Source organism: Canis lupus, chromosome 8 (genome assembly GCF_048164855.1).
Source record: "Canis lupus baileyi chromosome 8, mCanLup2.hap1, whole genome shotgun sequence".
Lineage (NCBI taxonomy): Eukaryota > Metazoa > Chordata > Mammalia > Carnivora > Canidae > Canis > Canis lupus.
The window spans coordinates 25,960,995-25,975,973 of NC_132845.1; the positions used below are offsets into that span (position 1 = coordinate 25,960,995).

At 41.0% G+C, this 14,979-nt stretch overlaps 1 long non-coding RNA gene across 1 annotated transcript; it reads left to right on the forward strand.

Moving 5' to 3' along the window:
• Window positions 1-1,360: 1,360 nt before the first annotated feature.
• On the forward strand, window positions 1,361-13,668 carry LOC140638025 (uncharacterized). Its single transcript, XR_012035148.1, has 3 exons — window positions 1,361-1,452; window positions 6,867-6,982; window positions 13,470-13,668. It is a non-coding gene; the product is annotated as an uncharacterized lncRNA (long non-coding RNA).
• Window positions 13,669-14,979: the final 1,311 nt, after the last annotated feature.

Here is a 14,979-nt window from a genome sequence, read left to right on the forward strand (position 1 = left end):
GTGATTACATATGATTATATACCTAGAGAGAAGGACATTGCTATTGAGCCGGAAAATTTCAACTATTTCGACTCAAATACCTATCACATGCTCATCTGCAGAGCTGCTTTTAATTAGCGTCCAGAAAAGAGAGATGGTGTTACTTGACCCGTGGGTCTGAAGCAAGGGGGACTTTTTGGTGGTGGTTTTTCCCACGCACTGAACAGAAGATTGCCTGCAGGTGCCCTGAAAAGCGCCATTCCCTTCCTCTTACTAACCCCAGTATTGTTCTAATTGCTTCTAAAGGATCCGAGCAGGCTTCTAGGTACCTTATAATGTTCTGTTATTGCCGGAACCCTGGGTTCTTGGACATTTCTGTCCTGGGAAGCGAGAGGCTAGGCGGTCCTATTCATATGCATCCTATGACTCAAGTCAGTTTCCACTTGGCGGGCGCGCGCTTGCTTGCTGGTGCGCGCGTGTCTGTGTGTGTGTGTGTGTGTGTGTGTGTGTGTGTGTAGGTTCATCCCGAAAGCGCCAGTTTCCAGAGGTTTTCAAATGCAAATGGGGTGGGAGTGGTGGGGGCGGCGGCGCGCGGAGTGCGGGTGTGGGGGGATTTGGGGAGAGACGGTAACTTTATGCCAATGGGAGGCCGCCCGTCCTGCGGATCGGAACAACTTCGGTGTGAGGGGCCCCGTAGACAGATGCGGCATCTCCCGGGGCCGACGCGGCCCGGCCGAGGGTCCTCGGGCTCCAGCCCCCGGCTCCAGCACTGCCTCCCGCCGGCGCGGGCTCGGAGCGGCCCCTGCGCGCGTGGGGGAGCGAGCCCCAACCCCAGGTGCGCCCGCAGCCCCGCGGGGACCCCGCGGCCTCCCCGGGCCCGGCCGGCCCGCGCCTCGCAGCCCCGGGAGCGCGAGGTGCGGGGCCCCGGGCGGGGGGGGGTCGCCGCCCGTCTCGCCCGCGCCCCCCCCGCCCCGCCGCGCCCGCGCGCGCCCGGGCCCTCCGGCGCCCCCGGCTCGCCCCCCGCGCCCCGGGACTCGGGAGCCGCAGCCGGGAGGGGAGGTGGCTCGGACCCCGCTGCGGGAGCCCCTCGGCCTCTCCGGGACTTGCCAGGTCCCGAGCAGCTCCGAGGAGGCTCCGCGAGCTTTCGGGGGGCCCCTGCGCGGCTCGGCGCCGCGGGCGCCTCCCGAGCCCTCGCGCCCCCCGCCCCCCGAGGCCGCCCCAGGCCCCCCGCCTCCCCCGGCCGCGGCCCCGCCGGCTGAGCCCGCAGACCCGCGGCCGCGCGCTGGTAGGCGGCGCGAAGGAGCCCCCTGCTGGCCGCCCGCCGCCGGCGCCGCCGCCCGCTCCGGCCTCCGCCCGCGGCCGCGCCCGCCCCGCCCCGCCCCGCCGCCCCCGGCGCCCCGCGCTGGGCGTGTCCAAGGACCCGAAAACAAAACAAAGCGCCCAAAGCCACTCTCACCTGTCGCCTGCTCCGAGGTAAGTGTGAGTCCAGCCTTTCCCGCCGCCCCCTCTGCCCCTCCTCTGGGCTGAGGTCTGGGGGAGACAAAGGGGCCGCCCCCCCCCCCCCCAAAAAAAGAAATCATGGCTGCTTTGGAAAGCACGTTTTGCAAGCATGAGGATCAAACACACACACACACACACACACACACACACACACACACACACACACTCTCTCTCTCTCACACACACACACCACTGAAGCAGACCCACACCTACCAGTCCGGAAGAGGGCTACTGCTGTGCATGTTTCTGGAAGCATTTCATGAGCTGCTGGAGGAAGTGTCTACTAGTATTCCAGGTTGTAGGGGCAACAGCAGCAACTCTGTGGATCGCAAAGGGGAGAGAAGAGGAAGGAAAATGCCCCGCAGCCCGCAGTTGAATCATCCCTCCCTCCCGTCTCGAGTCCCAGCAGGGCCAGAAAAGTTTTCATCCTCCTGCCGAGAAGGGACCGAGAGAGGCTCCAGCCAGTTCTGCGGGATGGGGGAGTGTTCCTGCGTCCTGCTCGCGGGCTTCACCAGACCACGGGGGGAGAGATTGTTTTATTTGTCTAGGCAATTTGTCAGTTAGTTCTGTATGGCTTTTTGAAATCAGTTTAACCTTGAAATAGACTATGTGCTTGAGTGGCAGGTTTTTCTGGGCTTAGGTAAAAAAGGTTATTAGAAATCACAATGTTTCATTCTATTCAGGCAACCTTGAGTTAGAGATGGGCATAATATCTTACTATTGTGACTTTCAGTAATGTCTGTTGCCTCTGGATGTTTACTCTCTTTGGAGAAGGAGCATAGCTAAAAAAAAAAAATTATATAAGTCTAGGCATATAATAACTATAGGTCCAATAAAGGATCAGTACTATTTGCTTCTATTTTCTTCATACACTCATTCTGAAGAAAGAAGCTAAAGGATTTTGACTGTCCCGGAGACTATAGTAAGATCTAGGAGAATCTTTTAAAATGATGTCTGTTTTCTTCTTCTGTATTTTCAGATGGATGACAATATTTGACCTCTTAATTCCTGAAAGGAAAGGAATGAGGCTGTTATGGAGTGAGATCTGGTATCTCTCTTTTGTATCCACCAATCCAGGAGATCTGAGCAGGTCATGGAGAGTTTGAACTCTTCCCAAGATAACAATAGCAGCTATAACAATTAAAAACTAGTATGTACTGCAGCCTTCACCTTCATTATCTCAATTAAGTCTCCCTGAAGTTCTGTGGATCACGTAATAATAAAGTTTCTCATTTTACAGAATAGAAAAGTAAGGCTCAGAAGGTTTATGTAACTTGACCAAGGTGACAACAGGTGGTAAACAGAAGAGCAAGGATCTGAACCCAGGCAGTAGAAGAGTTTTGTCCTGAGAAATCATGCTTATTGTATTGAATTCAGGCTGGCAACCAAACTAATATTTTAGGTCTGACTTTTAGTCTTTCATAGCAAATAGAAAAGATCATCTTTTCTGAAAAGAGAACATTTGATAAAAGGGAAGTATTTGTTCTGAAAAATGCCTTTCCTATCCCCATTTCACAGATGACAGAACTGGGAGAATGAATGGACTGAGCTACCATAGGGAGGTGCACAGCCAGGTCTTAGAACCAGATTTTTCCGATTCCAGCTCTTGTATTCATTCTACTTAACTACAGTGCCCAAACACAGAAAGATTCTTGCTTTTTGTTTTGTTTTGTTTTGTTTTTCTGAAATGCTAAACAGTAAATCATTAACAGCTCAGAGCCCATATTTCTCAGTGAGGAAGCTTTCTTTCACGTTAATTGTGAATACCTTTTTATACTGAAAGGATGCAAATGTTGAAATAGTGCTATTCTCAGTGGTGAATTAAATGACATAAAAATGGCAAAAGACTAAAATAACTACATCAGCTTTACTTGAAAAGCAGTTAAGAAGATATCTGAAAGGCCTGTCTCAGTACAATTTTAGTGTTCTCCACCCCCAAGACCTATCCCACCCCTACCTTATCCACATTACATTTCTGCTAGCTTTTGTTCATAAAAGACTTTAGCACTTATAAGGTTTTGGTGCTTTTCATCTCCATTCATATATTTCTTCTTTGCTCTGTGAATGGTTACAGTAAAAATGTCAAAACAACTCTCTGGAGTGACCACTTCAATGGACAAAGAATTATATTAATTGGCAAGAGATATTTGACTGGCATCCGCATTTTAACACGTACTTACAATGCGCTGAAGTATACTGTGTAGAATTGATTTACTCTGTGTTGTAAAGTTAGTGCAGGTACAGAATGTGCTTCATAAAATGGTCTTAAGGTTCCTCCATTTTTAGTTGGGCTCAAAGTATCAGCAAAAGCCAGATGAACTGCCTTAAGTCACTGATTGGACTGCAGCCCGTATGCCTCAGCTTTCTCAGTCATTTGTGTGCAGATTATTTGGCCACATGGCCTCCTGTCATGTTGGAGATCTGTGATTTTTCCAAAGGTTTAATTTAGTTGAGTATGATTGTTAATGTCAAGTTGGGATTTTTCTCCCTCCCACCTCTCATTAAAACTCTTAGAATCCATATCAGTTTGGAACTAGTATGTTATATAATGAAGTTTGCTTGTCTGTGTGAATTTGTTGTTTTTTTTTAAATACTTTATTATTATTTTTTTAATTCATGAGAGACACAGAGAGAGAGAGTCAGAGACAGGAAGAGACACTCAGAGACAGTCAGACACAGGAAGAGGGAGAAGCAGGCTCCCTGCAGGGAGCCTGATGTGGAACTCGATCCCAGTACCCCGGGATCAAGACCTGAGCCAAAGGCAGATGCTCAACCACTGAGCTACTCAGGTGTCCCGCTGTGTGGATTTGTATTTTCACAGATTTTTAGACTTGAAGGGCTTTTTGAAACTGCCTAGACTAATCCTTTTATTTTACTGATGGGTACATGGATAGTCTTAAGAGGTAATATAGAATTCTCAAGGTCACCCATCTAGTTAGGGGGAGAATGAGAATTGGAACCCAGACTTTCTGTATTTAAACTCTAAGACCAATGCATTCCCTCAACATCATGTTCCTTCTTTATTTGATTGTCAGAGATTCAGTCACCCATTCGACAACCAGTTATTGCCATGAACTTGGCAACTGTCCTAGGCATTAAGATTTCAATAAAGGGAAAAGAAAAACAGTCCAGGAAAAGGCCTTAATTTTTTGAAATTTATAATCTAGTGGTAGACAAAATTAAATATTGACGTTAAAATGGTTATAAAGACATTTTATAAAGATATTTTTCTTAAAAATACCTCTAATGTATTATACTGTACAAGGCAGACAAAAACAGGCTAGTTCTCCATTTCCTGTTAAAGAAATTTGGGGGAACACTTAATGTTAAGTAGAGAAATCATTGGTGGTATAGGAACATAGCATATCAACGTAGCAAACAGTAGCCAGGTAAGCAGGGCCTTCTTGGGTGATCCATTCAATGATTAAGGGTAACTGTCCTAGAGACTTTTCGTGATTTGGAGTTGAATACCTGTAAGAAGACATAGACTCAAGCAGGGATAAAGCTGGGATAAATAAATAATAGAGATCAAAGAGGAAATTATTCAACAAGATGTTTTTAAAAAGGCACATTTTCAAATGTATATTAGATTGTCCCAGCAGATGAACCCAAAGGTCAAGAGAGCACTAGCATGAGTATTTAAGGCAGAAGCCTCAAGATCTATTATAATTGGTTTTTGTGATTACTCAACATTCCCCTTCTAGAATATGATACATAGTAGTCCCCTCTTCCTCACTATGGAATAATGGGAAGGCAAAGGTTAAAAAAAAAATTCAATCCTGTAGAATCCTGGGTTTCACTGTTGAGATTCATCAATATTTTTCAGAAAATAGAAGTGGCCATTACAAATAAAACACACCCTGGACATTGAAAAGAAAACCTTACCAAGTGATTAGGGTGCAGCAACTTCCTAAAATCCCTCCCTTGGGGATCCCTGGGTGGTTCAGTGGTTTCGCTCCTGCCTTTGGCCGGGGGCGCGATCCTGGAGTCCCCGGGATCGAGTCCCGTGTCGGGCTCCCTGCATGGAGCCTGCTTCTCCCTCTGCCTGTGTCTCTGCCTCTCTCTCTCGCTATGTCTATCATAAACAAATAAAAATAAATCTTTAAAAAAAATAAAAAATAATAAAATCCCCTCCCTTGCTGCCTCCCCTACCTGGATTTTAAGCTTGTCAAAGTTTGAACAATGAGGATCAAAGGCCAGTTGTCTTATTATTCACATATACCACTAGTGAGGGGCTTTTTTTTTTTTTTTTAAATCTTTTTTAAGAAGGTTGTACTATATTTGACTTTGAAATGAAATGAAGTTCCCTCTTGGCAGATATACAGAATGAAATTTTTAGTTAATTAAGGGATGGGGAACAGGGCAGGGAGAGAGGAGTGTTTTGTCTGATAATGAAAGGGAGAAAAGTGTGATTTACCCATTTAAGTTTCTTTTGTGCTCTTTCCTGTCAATTTAGTTTGTATGTTCTGAGTTCCCATAAAGCAGTAATATAATACATCAGTTGCAATATAGTTAATAATATAGCATAATGGTATAGTATGCTAATAATGTAATATCATTTGGGTCTTCTGTATGTTAGTCACATGATAGGCCAGACTGGCTGACATGAACTATTGGATGGCTATTCATAATTGAGGCCTACCAAATCCGATTCGCTATATTGGGAACTGATGAGAAACTCTTGCAGAATTTCTCTTTCATCTTGCCTGGGTGTCACGTGTTAGTAATGTTAAAAAAGAGACAACAGGCCCACAATGAAGTCATTTGTACTAAGCCCCAAATTCGCAAACCAAGACTTAATACCTATCCTGATTGCAGTTTCATTCTCTCCCAAGAATGTAACTTTTAACCACTTGGTCTGGAATTACCTGGTCAGAGCCAGTGAGGTTATCTGTCTGACAGACTCCTTCCATCTCCCATAGGAAGGTTCACCTGAAACAATCCATTATTTGCTAGAATTTCTTTCCTTTTCTTTCTCTTTTCTTTCCTTTCCCCCATTCCCCTTCTGGGTATAAAGCCTTCCATTTTGCATAGCTCCCTTTCTGCTTGCTAGATGAGATTCGGTCCAGTTCAGGAATTGTTGAATGAAGCCAAGTAGATCTTCAAATTTACTTTGTTCTTTAACAGTACCAAACAAGGATATGATTGGGTAGGATCCTCAGGAGAGTCACTGATCCATTTCATGCCTCCAAGTATAACTGAAACCAAAGTACAACCACACCAAGTGTTGCATTGTAGAAAAATGGTCAGATGAAAAAAAAGAAAGAAAGAAAGAAAGAAAAATGGTCAGATGGTTATCTCTACTACCTGAATTACTGAGATGAGAAGTTCTCAGTAAAGAAATCTGAATCTCCTTCAGTTTTTTTTTTTTTTTTTTTTGACTGCAGGCCAGATGAAGAAGCAGTAGCATATTCTCCTCCATAATCACTGAAAAAAAAATAGCAAATCTTAAATAAAGGAAAATGTGAGACCTGAAATCTTTTTGATCTGCTTTATGATCCAGGTGAGTTTATGGAACAGTTATGTTGGAGCTCCCAAATGACTTAAGGTTTTTTTTTCTGGAGGGGTGGAAAGGTCTTTTAGAACTATACAGCTTTTAGAGCCTACTGTCTGTGGAAGGAAAGCCAGCAGGACCAAAAAAAAAAAAGAAGTAAGGGAATTGAAGGGAAGGAAGGAAGGGAAGGATGGAAGGAAAGAAGGAGAGGAAGGGAAAAACATCTTTTTTGAAATGGAGGCTGAGTGACAAGAGGAACTTTTAGCCGTCAGGTTTATTTTCTCTTCTCTTAGGTATATAAAAATATTGTTTTCAAAATCTATACTTAGCTAGGCATTAAACTCTAGGAATAATCTGTTTATAGAAAATAAAGCCATTTCTATTTGAAAACAAATAGAAAAAATAATTATTTTTCCCCAAATGTGTACCCTTTTAATTGATCAAATGCATCCAAGAAATTCTGCCGGCAATTTGAACACTCTGTAGGTGTTGTTGCTGCTCTAAATTTGTCTGCAAGAGGAATTGTAAATGGTATTTACCTTTTAATTAAACAAAGCATCTTGCAAATTAAACACATGTTCTTGCACATCAAAATTTAGTTAACATCCTTTTCATTGTTCATCCTGCTGACACTCTGACAGCATCACGAGTCCACACACAATATAGAATCACGCTGCTTCCCCCTCCCCTGCACTTTGCATTCCTCAGAGTAGATGATATCACATGCTAGAGTACACTCTGTAACTGACTTCTAATAACTGAGCAGCTTTCCCCCTTTCATATACTTAATATCGTGTAAAATATGGGGCTGCATTGGTGTGTCCAGAACCTGGAAAGCTTTGGACACTGATCTGACATATGTCTTATAATCTTACACTGGAAATTTGACAGTGAATGACGGAACACCTTAGAGGAATATAAGAAGATGATAAAGGCAGAAGCACTGCACATGAATGCAGAGTCTGGTTTCTAATAGCTACATACTTTTTTACATGCATACCAGTAATTTGACATTTATAATTCACTGTGGAGCTGAATTTCTGTCATTTTCTTACTGTCAAGTTCTCCACATTTTGAAATAAATGTCCCTTCTAATTATTATATGAATTTGAACTCCAACATTCAATTTTTTCCCCTGTCCCTTATAATGGAGTACTACATTTGGCTGAAGTCTGATTTGCAAGACCATTTAGGAAATGTGATCATTCCACATTGTATTCCCACCAACTATACAGGGGAGACCCTTTCTTGATTGTACTCTGCCTAACTTGTGAAAGTATGATTTAAAACTCATCCATCGGTACTATTTCCAAGAAAATAAGGTTATTAATGGAAGAATAAAACAGATAATTAGGATATAGTCTTAACGGAACCAAAATCAGAGAGAGGTTTTTCAATAAAGGAAAATTGTAGTTAACAACTGTCACTCAGTTGTACCGGTGCTCATTAATCTCTTTTATTTCTGTTTATTTATGGTTTATATAATTGAAATAAAGTCATTTGCTTAGAATATTGCCAAAGGAAAAACACATTCTTCTTTGAAAAGAGGCATCTCAGATAAAAGTTAAATAAATTCCAGGTTGAGATGAGATATTCCTTTAGCATTATGGCACCTCCAAGATTTTCCTTTTTTTTTTTTTTAAAGATTTTATTTATTTATTTATTCATGAGAGACACAGAGAGAGAGGCAGAGACACCGGCAGAGGGAGAAGCAGGCTCCATGTAGGGAGCCTGACGTGGGACTTGATCCCGAGACTCCAGGATCATGCCCTGGGCTGAAGGCAGGCACTAAACTGTTGAGGCACCCAGGGATCCCCAAATTTTCCTTTTTTAAAGTTAAGGGGTTATTTTTACTTCCAGTGTTTAGTTTTAGAGTTCAGGCAACTAGTATGTTGAAGAGATGCTACTCAGGTAAGAAATTGCTTTGAGGCACAGAAATAAATGATTGGTGTGGATATGAGTGGAGGAGACGGTGAGTGGTTCCTTAGTGTCATCATAAAAAGCTTCTGCTCCAAGGAATACACTACCATCTTGCTTTGTTTTAAAATGCTTTAAAATACAGAAGTAAATAATGAAAGAACAATGTGCAAATACAGAATTTATGTTTTAAAAAGTGTTTATAAAAGTATTGATAGTACAGTGCTTATTTGTTGATTAAAATAAGCTTGGGGATCCCTGGGTGGCTCAGCGGTTTAGCGCCTGCCTTTGGCCCAGGGCGCGATCCTGGAGTCCCGAGATAGAGTCCCGTGTCGGGCTCCCGGCATGGAGCCTGCTTCTCCCTCCTCCTGTGTCTCTGTCAGTCTCTCTCTCTGTCTCTCTCTCTCTCTCTCTCATAAATAAATAAATAAATAAATCTTTAAAAAAAACTTTCTAAAAAAAAAAAAGCCTTCACACACATAAATATAAAATATTCTTTCTTGATCTCAAGGAAATGAATAGAATGTGAATGCTGAATACACTCAAATAAGACTTAAAATAACCAAATTCAGACAATTCCCTAGATTCAGACAAGATCAAAGATTAAGGACTTTGTGTATGGGGGGTGGTGCCTGTGTAGCTCCGTCTATTGAGCTTCTGACCCTTGATTTCAGTTCAGGTGCTGATTTCAGAGTTACGAAGTCGAGCCCCATGGCTGGGTCGTAGCTCAGCATGCAGTCTGCTGGAGATTCTCTCTCTCTCCCCACCTCCCCTTTGTCCCTTCCCCTACATGCATACATGTGTGCTCTCTCTCTAAAATAAATAAATAAATAAATAAATAAATAAATAAATAAATAAATAAATAAAATCTTTTTAAAAAATTAAAGAAAAAAGATTAAAGACTTTGGCTAGTGACAAAGTTTTAAAATATTATCGGCTTTTAAACCAGCACAACTTCTGTCCCCTTGTTTAAACATTTCACAATTTAACTGAATACAATTTCCAACTACAAAGAAAATCTATGCCAGCCAACAAGTTTCAGAAATATTGATTGGAACTTTCACTGATGTGTAAAATGTGCTTGACTATAGACGTAGATTTTCTGTCTGAAAAAAAAAATTTTTTAAAGTTTCATATTGATCCTTATGCCATTTGGTTTTCACTAGGCTTATGAAAGATAAAACATTGATTTAACTCTTCATAGAGCCATTCAATGTGTAATAATTTTTACAAGTGATATATAAGTGTTCTTTCTTTTAGACTAATTTTTATAATGTATTATAATGTGCTCCCATTTTATCAATTTCCAAAAAGATAAATGAGTATTTAAAAAAAAATGAGCAGTGCCTTCATGAATGCTGACAAAATGGCCAGTGTTTCTTCAGTTCTTGCTAAGTGCCAGGTATTGTGCTGGATACATGACACATCCCATTGCCTTTTATAGCAACCCCGTCCCCATCTGAGAGGATGGAGACTTTAGGAGACTGAATGACTTGTTCAGGGTCACCCATCCAGTAAAAAGTGGAACGTGGTCTCAAACCAAATTTTGATCTACAGGCAAGGCCCTTACATTGCTATGTGGCTACTCACAAGTCTCATTTACTGAACGCTTACCATGTACCAGGCACTGTACTTAGTAATTTACAGGCTATAAAGTATATCTTCTTTAGCACAAATCTAAATCATAGATCTTGGTTTGACTAGAAAGGTACTTATGGGTTTCGGCTAAGTATGAAAGTGATAGGGTATATGGGTGGGGTCAGCCTAAACCAAAACTGTAAAGTGGGGTGACTTTGATGCCGTTTCCTTTTCACTTTCATACCTTCTCCAAGTTTGCTTTTCATTCCTGTAGAACAAAGTTTCAGAAGAAGGCACTCCTGCCAAAATTTCAGTTTGATTAAGGGCATCTAGAAAAGTAAGTGGGAATCAAGATATAAAGTAATTCATTGATATGTGTATTTATTCACTCATTCATTTTAAGGTATGAAAAGATTGTGAGGACTAGAAAATGCCCTAGAAATCATACAGCTCAAGGGTAGGAAGCTGGAGGTCCTCCATGTAGGGTCCACAATGTGGTTTCTCCCCCGATATATTTTATTTTGAAAGATGAAAAACGGAACCCTTTAGGTGGGACATAGATTGTCCAGTACATCATGGCCCCGCACCCCCATTACTATACTCTGATCCTTGTTCCACACATTGTCTTACTCGGTTCCTCAAATCATTTTAAGTTTATGACTGCAGATAGTCAAACAGAATTTTTTGCATATGTGAGGGATGAATCCAAATAAGTTTTATTCCTTTCCCAAGATCAATATCATCTTTTTCTTTCCAACACTTAGGACGATGCTTGTTGCGACATAGGAAGCTCAGTATTTTGAATGAATGAGTGAATGAATGAATGAATGAATGTGACAGAATTGAGACTGTAACCCAAGTAGCCACATTCCTAAACCATGGTTGTGACTTAGCACCTAATTCTCAGGAGGAATAAGTTAACGTCCTTACTTTCGTGTGCAGCAAATTTGGCTCTTTTAGTACATGATTTTTCTTTTTCTGCCTAAATCAAATGAGGCCTAAACTAAAAGCAATTCAGCCAAAGGATATTCATTCAAAGGTTAGTTTCGAATTGAAATCATGTAAACACAGCGACTAAATGTACAATACTTTCCAGAAGACCCAGAAAATCACATTTACTTCCAATAAAGTCATGATTATTGATGTAGTGCACTATCTTCATCCCTGTGAGTGAAAGGGACAAAGAAGTATGAGACAAAGTGAGTATCTTTTCCAGGCTTCTCAAGAATGGTTTAGAAGCTGGAGAAACCTTTGGATTGAATCTATTTTATATCCAAACATGCAGAAGAAAAAAAAATAACGGCCATTTATCTATCTCTGTGATTAATCTATACTATACAGGTGTTGGTATAGTATAGATTAATCACATAATCTATATGTGATTAATCGATATGTGATTAATCTATATGTGATAATCTATACTATACCAACACCTGTATAGTATAGATTAATCACATAATCTTTTCCTAAACAGCCTAAACAGCCTAGGAACAGTTTAGGAAAAAATTGATTTCTTTATTCTTCTTTCATTTGTATATTTAGTGTGAACAGAGCTTTGGGCTGATTCTTCTATCGTTGTTACAGTGTGCCAGCCCTATGACTGCTCTGCAGAAACTTGGGTGTCCATTAGGGATCATTGTATTAAGTAAAAGAAAAGTTACAACTTTTGATCAGGAATGAGTTTTTAAAGCAGTAACCATGTTGCCACAAGTATGAGAGAGATATACTAGTTGGATGTACAAAATCAAGGCAGGATATGACATCTGATGTTGAACTGAGATCAGGTCCTTATCTTCCATGTAACCACCTGCATGACCATCACATTACCGTTACGTACTGCTTTAAAGCTTTCAATGCTCCGTATCTCCTAAAGGACAAATTTTGAAGTCCTGAGCATGTCAGTCAAGGCTCATTGTGATGGATGCTCAGTAATTTTTTTTTTCCAATGAGGTCATGAATATTTGCTGCCATACATTGTGTCCTGCATTCACCCACGAATTCTCAAAGGTCTATTAGCCTTTATTTTATTTTTTTATTTTTATTTTTTTCTGACTGCAAGACTTTTTCCAACATGCCCACAGCCTCACCTCATCTATGAAACTATTCCTATCACTGTTCTTGGGCATTCTCTGCAATGTTTGGAGCAATCACTCTCTCCTCTGCTTTTCTCTACTGCTATTATGTCATATATCACACTTTACCTATTTAATAGCTATGATGTACATGCCTGCATTAGCCATATTATAGACCTTAGGTACATACGTATGCTACCTATGTTATAGCTTGTAGTTACATACTTGTTCCCTAAAAAATGTAAGCTGTATGAGGAAGGGATCATACACATACATGATCTCTGTGTGTCTCTGTAATCATTGATTTCCATGGTAGATTTTCAGTTGGGTCAATCAGTCAACTACCCACATTGGACTACTTGTAGGGGGAAAAAGAAAGCAAGAAAGAAAAGAAAGAAAAAAGAAGCTGAGAGGAAGTGGTAGTATCTTTATAGATTCATCCATAGCTGTACCAATTTTTTTTTTTTTGCTTTTTTGAGTGTGACTATAAAATAGGAAGTTTTGTTTTTTCCTATTAATTCTTTTCCTTAGTTTTTTAAACTATGAAATTTATGTAGCAAATATCATTTCCTCTTCCAAGGTGATCGATCATATTCAGTTTATTCATGCTGGTATTGTTAAAACAGTTCTTTAGGTTATCTTTTCTGGAATTATTTTATTTTTTTATTTTTATTTTTTTTAATTTTTATTTATTCATGATAGGCACACAGTGAGAGAGAGAGAGAGGCAGAGACACAGGCAGAGGGAGAAGCAGGCTCCATGCACCGGGAGCCTGATGTGGGATTCGATCCCGGATCTCCAGGATCGCGCCCTGGGCCAAAGGCAGGCGCCAAACCGCTGCGCCACCCAGGGATCCCTGGAATTGTTTTAAAAGTCAGTTTCATTACTTTCTTTTTTTTAATTTAAAACCTTTTTTTTTTTTTTTTTAGAGAGAGAATGTGTGGCACTCCTGGTGGTGAGAGGGGCATAGGGAGAGGAAGACAGAAAATCCTAGGCAGGTTCCACTCCCGGTGCAGAGCCGGACAGAGGACTAAATCTCTCGACCCCAAGATCATGACCTACGATGAAATCAAGAGTTGGATGCCTAACCAACTGATCCACCCAGGTGCCCCAGTCTCATTACTTTGTTGCCAGCCTTTACTTTTGGTCTCATTTTGGTCCATTAAAAAAATTTAATTCAGTTCAAAATTTGAAGATTTGCAGCAACTGAAATATAATCCTGAATGCCAAACAAGGGTTGTTGGCTAAAAAAAAAAAAAAAAAAACCCCAATAGTGTAACAATCCTTAGAAGAATTCTATACAATTATTAAAATAATGCTTTTATGTAGGAAATTATTAGGAATTTATTGTGTAAAAAAATGTTCATTGCCTTTTTATTTTTTTTACTAGTGGTTTTTCTCTTTTTGTTTTTTAAAAATCAAGAATTTGAGAAAACATTGGTAGACATCCATATACCCTTCTGCTTGGTTCATCGATTATTGCCACTTTTGTAAACACTTATCTTCATCTGCTTGTCTGTTTATTTTCCTATCAAGAAAGATAATTTTCTGTAGAGAAAGATAGATAGGTGTGTGTGTTTATGTGGGTGTGTATTTGTATCCTAGGCCCAGAGTATTTTCCTTTACCTTTATTTTATTTTTATTTTATTTTATTAAAGATTTTATTTATTTATTCATGAGAGAGAGAGAGAGAGAGAGAGAGAGAGAGACAGGCAAAGGGAGAAGCAGGCTCCATGCAGGGAGCCTGATGTGGGACTCAATCCTGGGTCTTCAGGATCAGGCCCTGGGCCGCAGGTGGCACTAAACTGCTGAGCCACCCAGACTGTCCTTTCCTTTACCTTTAAAGTCTAAAGTATCGGGACACCTGGGTGGCTTAGTGGTTGAGTGTCTGCCTTTGGCTCGGCGTGGGATCCCAGAGTCCTGGGATCAAGTCCTGCATTGAGCTCCCTGCATGGAGCCTGCTTCTTTCTCCTCTCTCTGCCTATGTCTCTGCCTCTCTCTCTCTCTCTGTATCTCTCGTGAATAACTAAATAAAATCTTTAAAAAAAATCTGAAGTCTAAAAATTACTAGTTTTATTTGTTTTCATTAGTTTTCCCAGGTACAGAGTAAGCCCCCCCCCCTTTTTTTTTTAAGATTTTATTTATTTACTCATGAGAGACACAGAGAAGAGGCAGAGACACAGGCAGAGGGAGAAGCAGGCTCCACTCAGGGAACCTGATGTGGGACTCGATCCCAGGTCCCCAGGATCACACCCTGGGCTGAACTCAGCACTAAGCTGCTGGGCCACCGAGGCTGCCCAGAGTAAGCCCTTTTAATACAAGAGTCAGGTCTTATTTAATTTCCAATATTTTTTTCTTTGATTGTAATTTTATATATTAATTATATTCTATTCTCCCCAGGGGATCAAATTATTTCTATGTTAGATGTCCTATAACTAT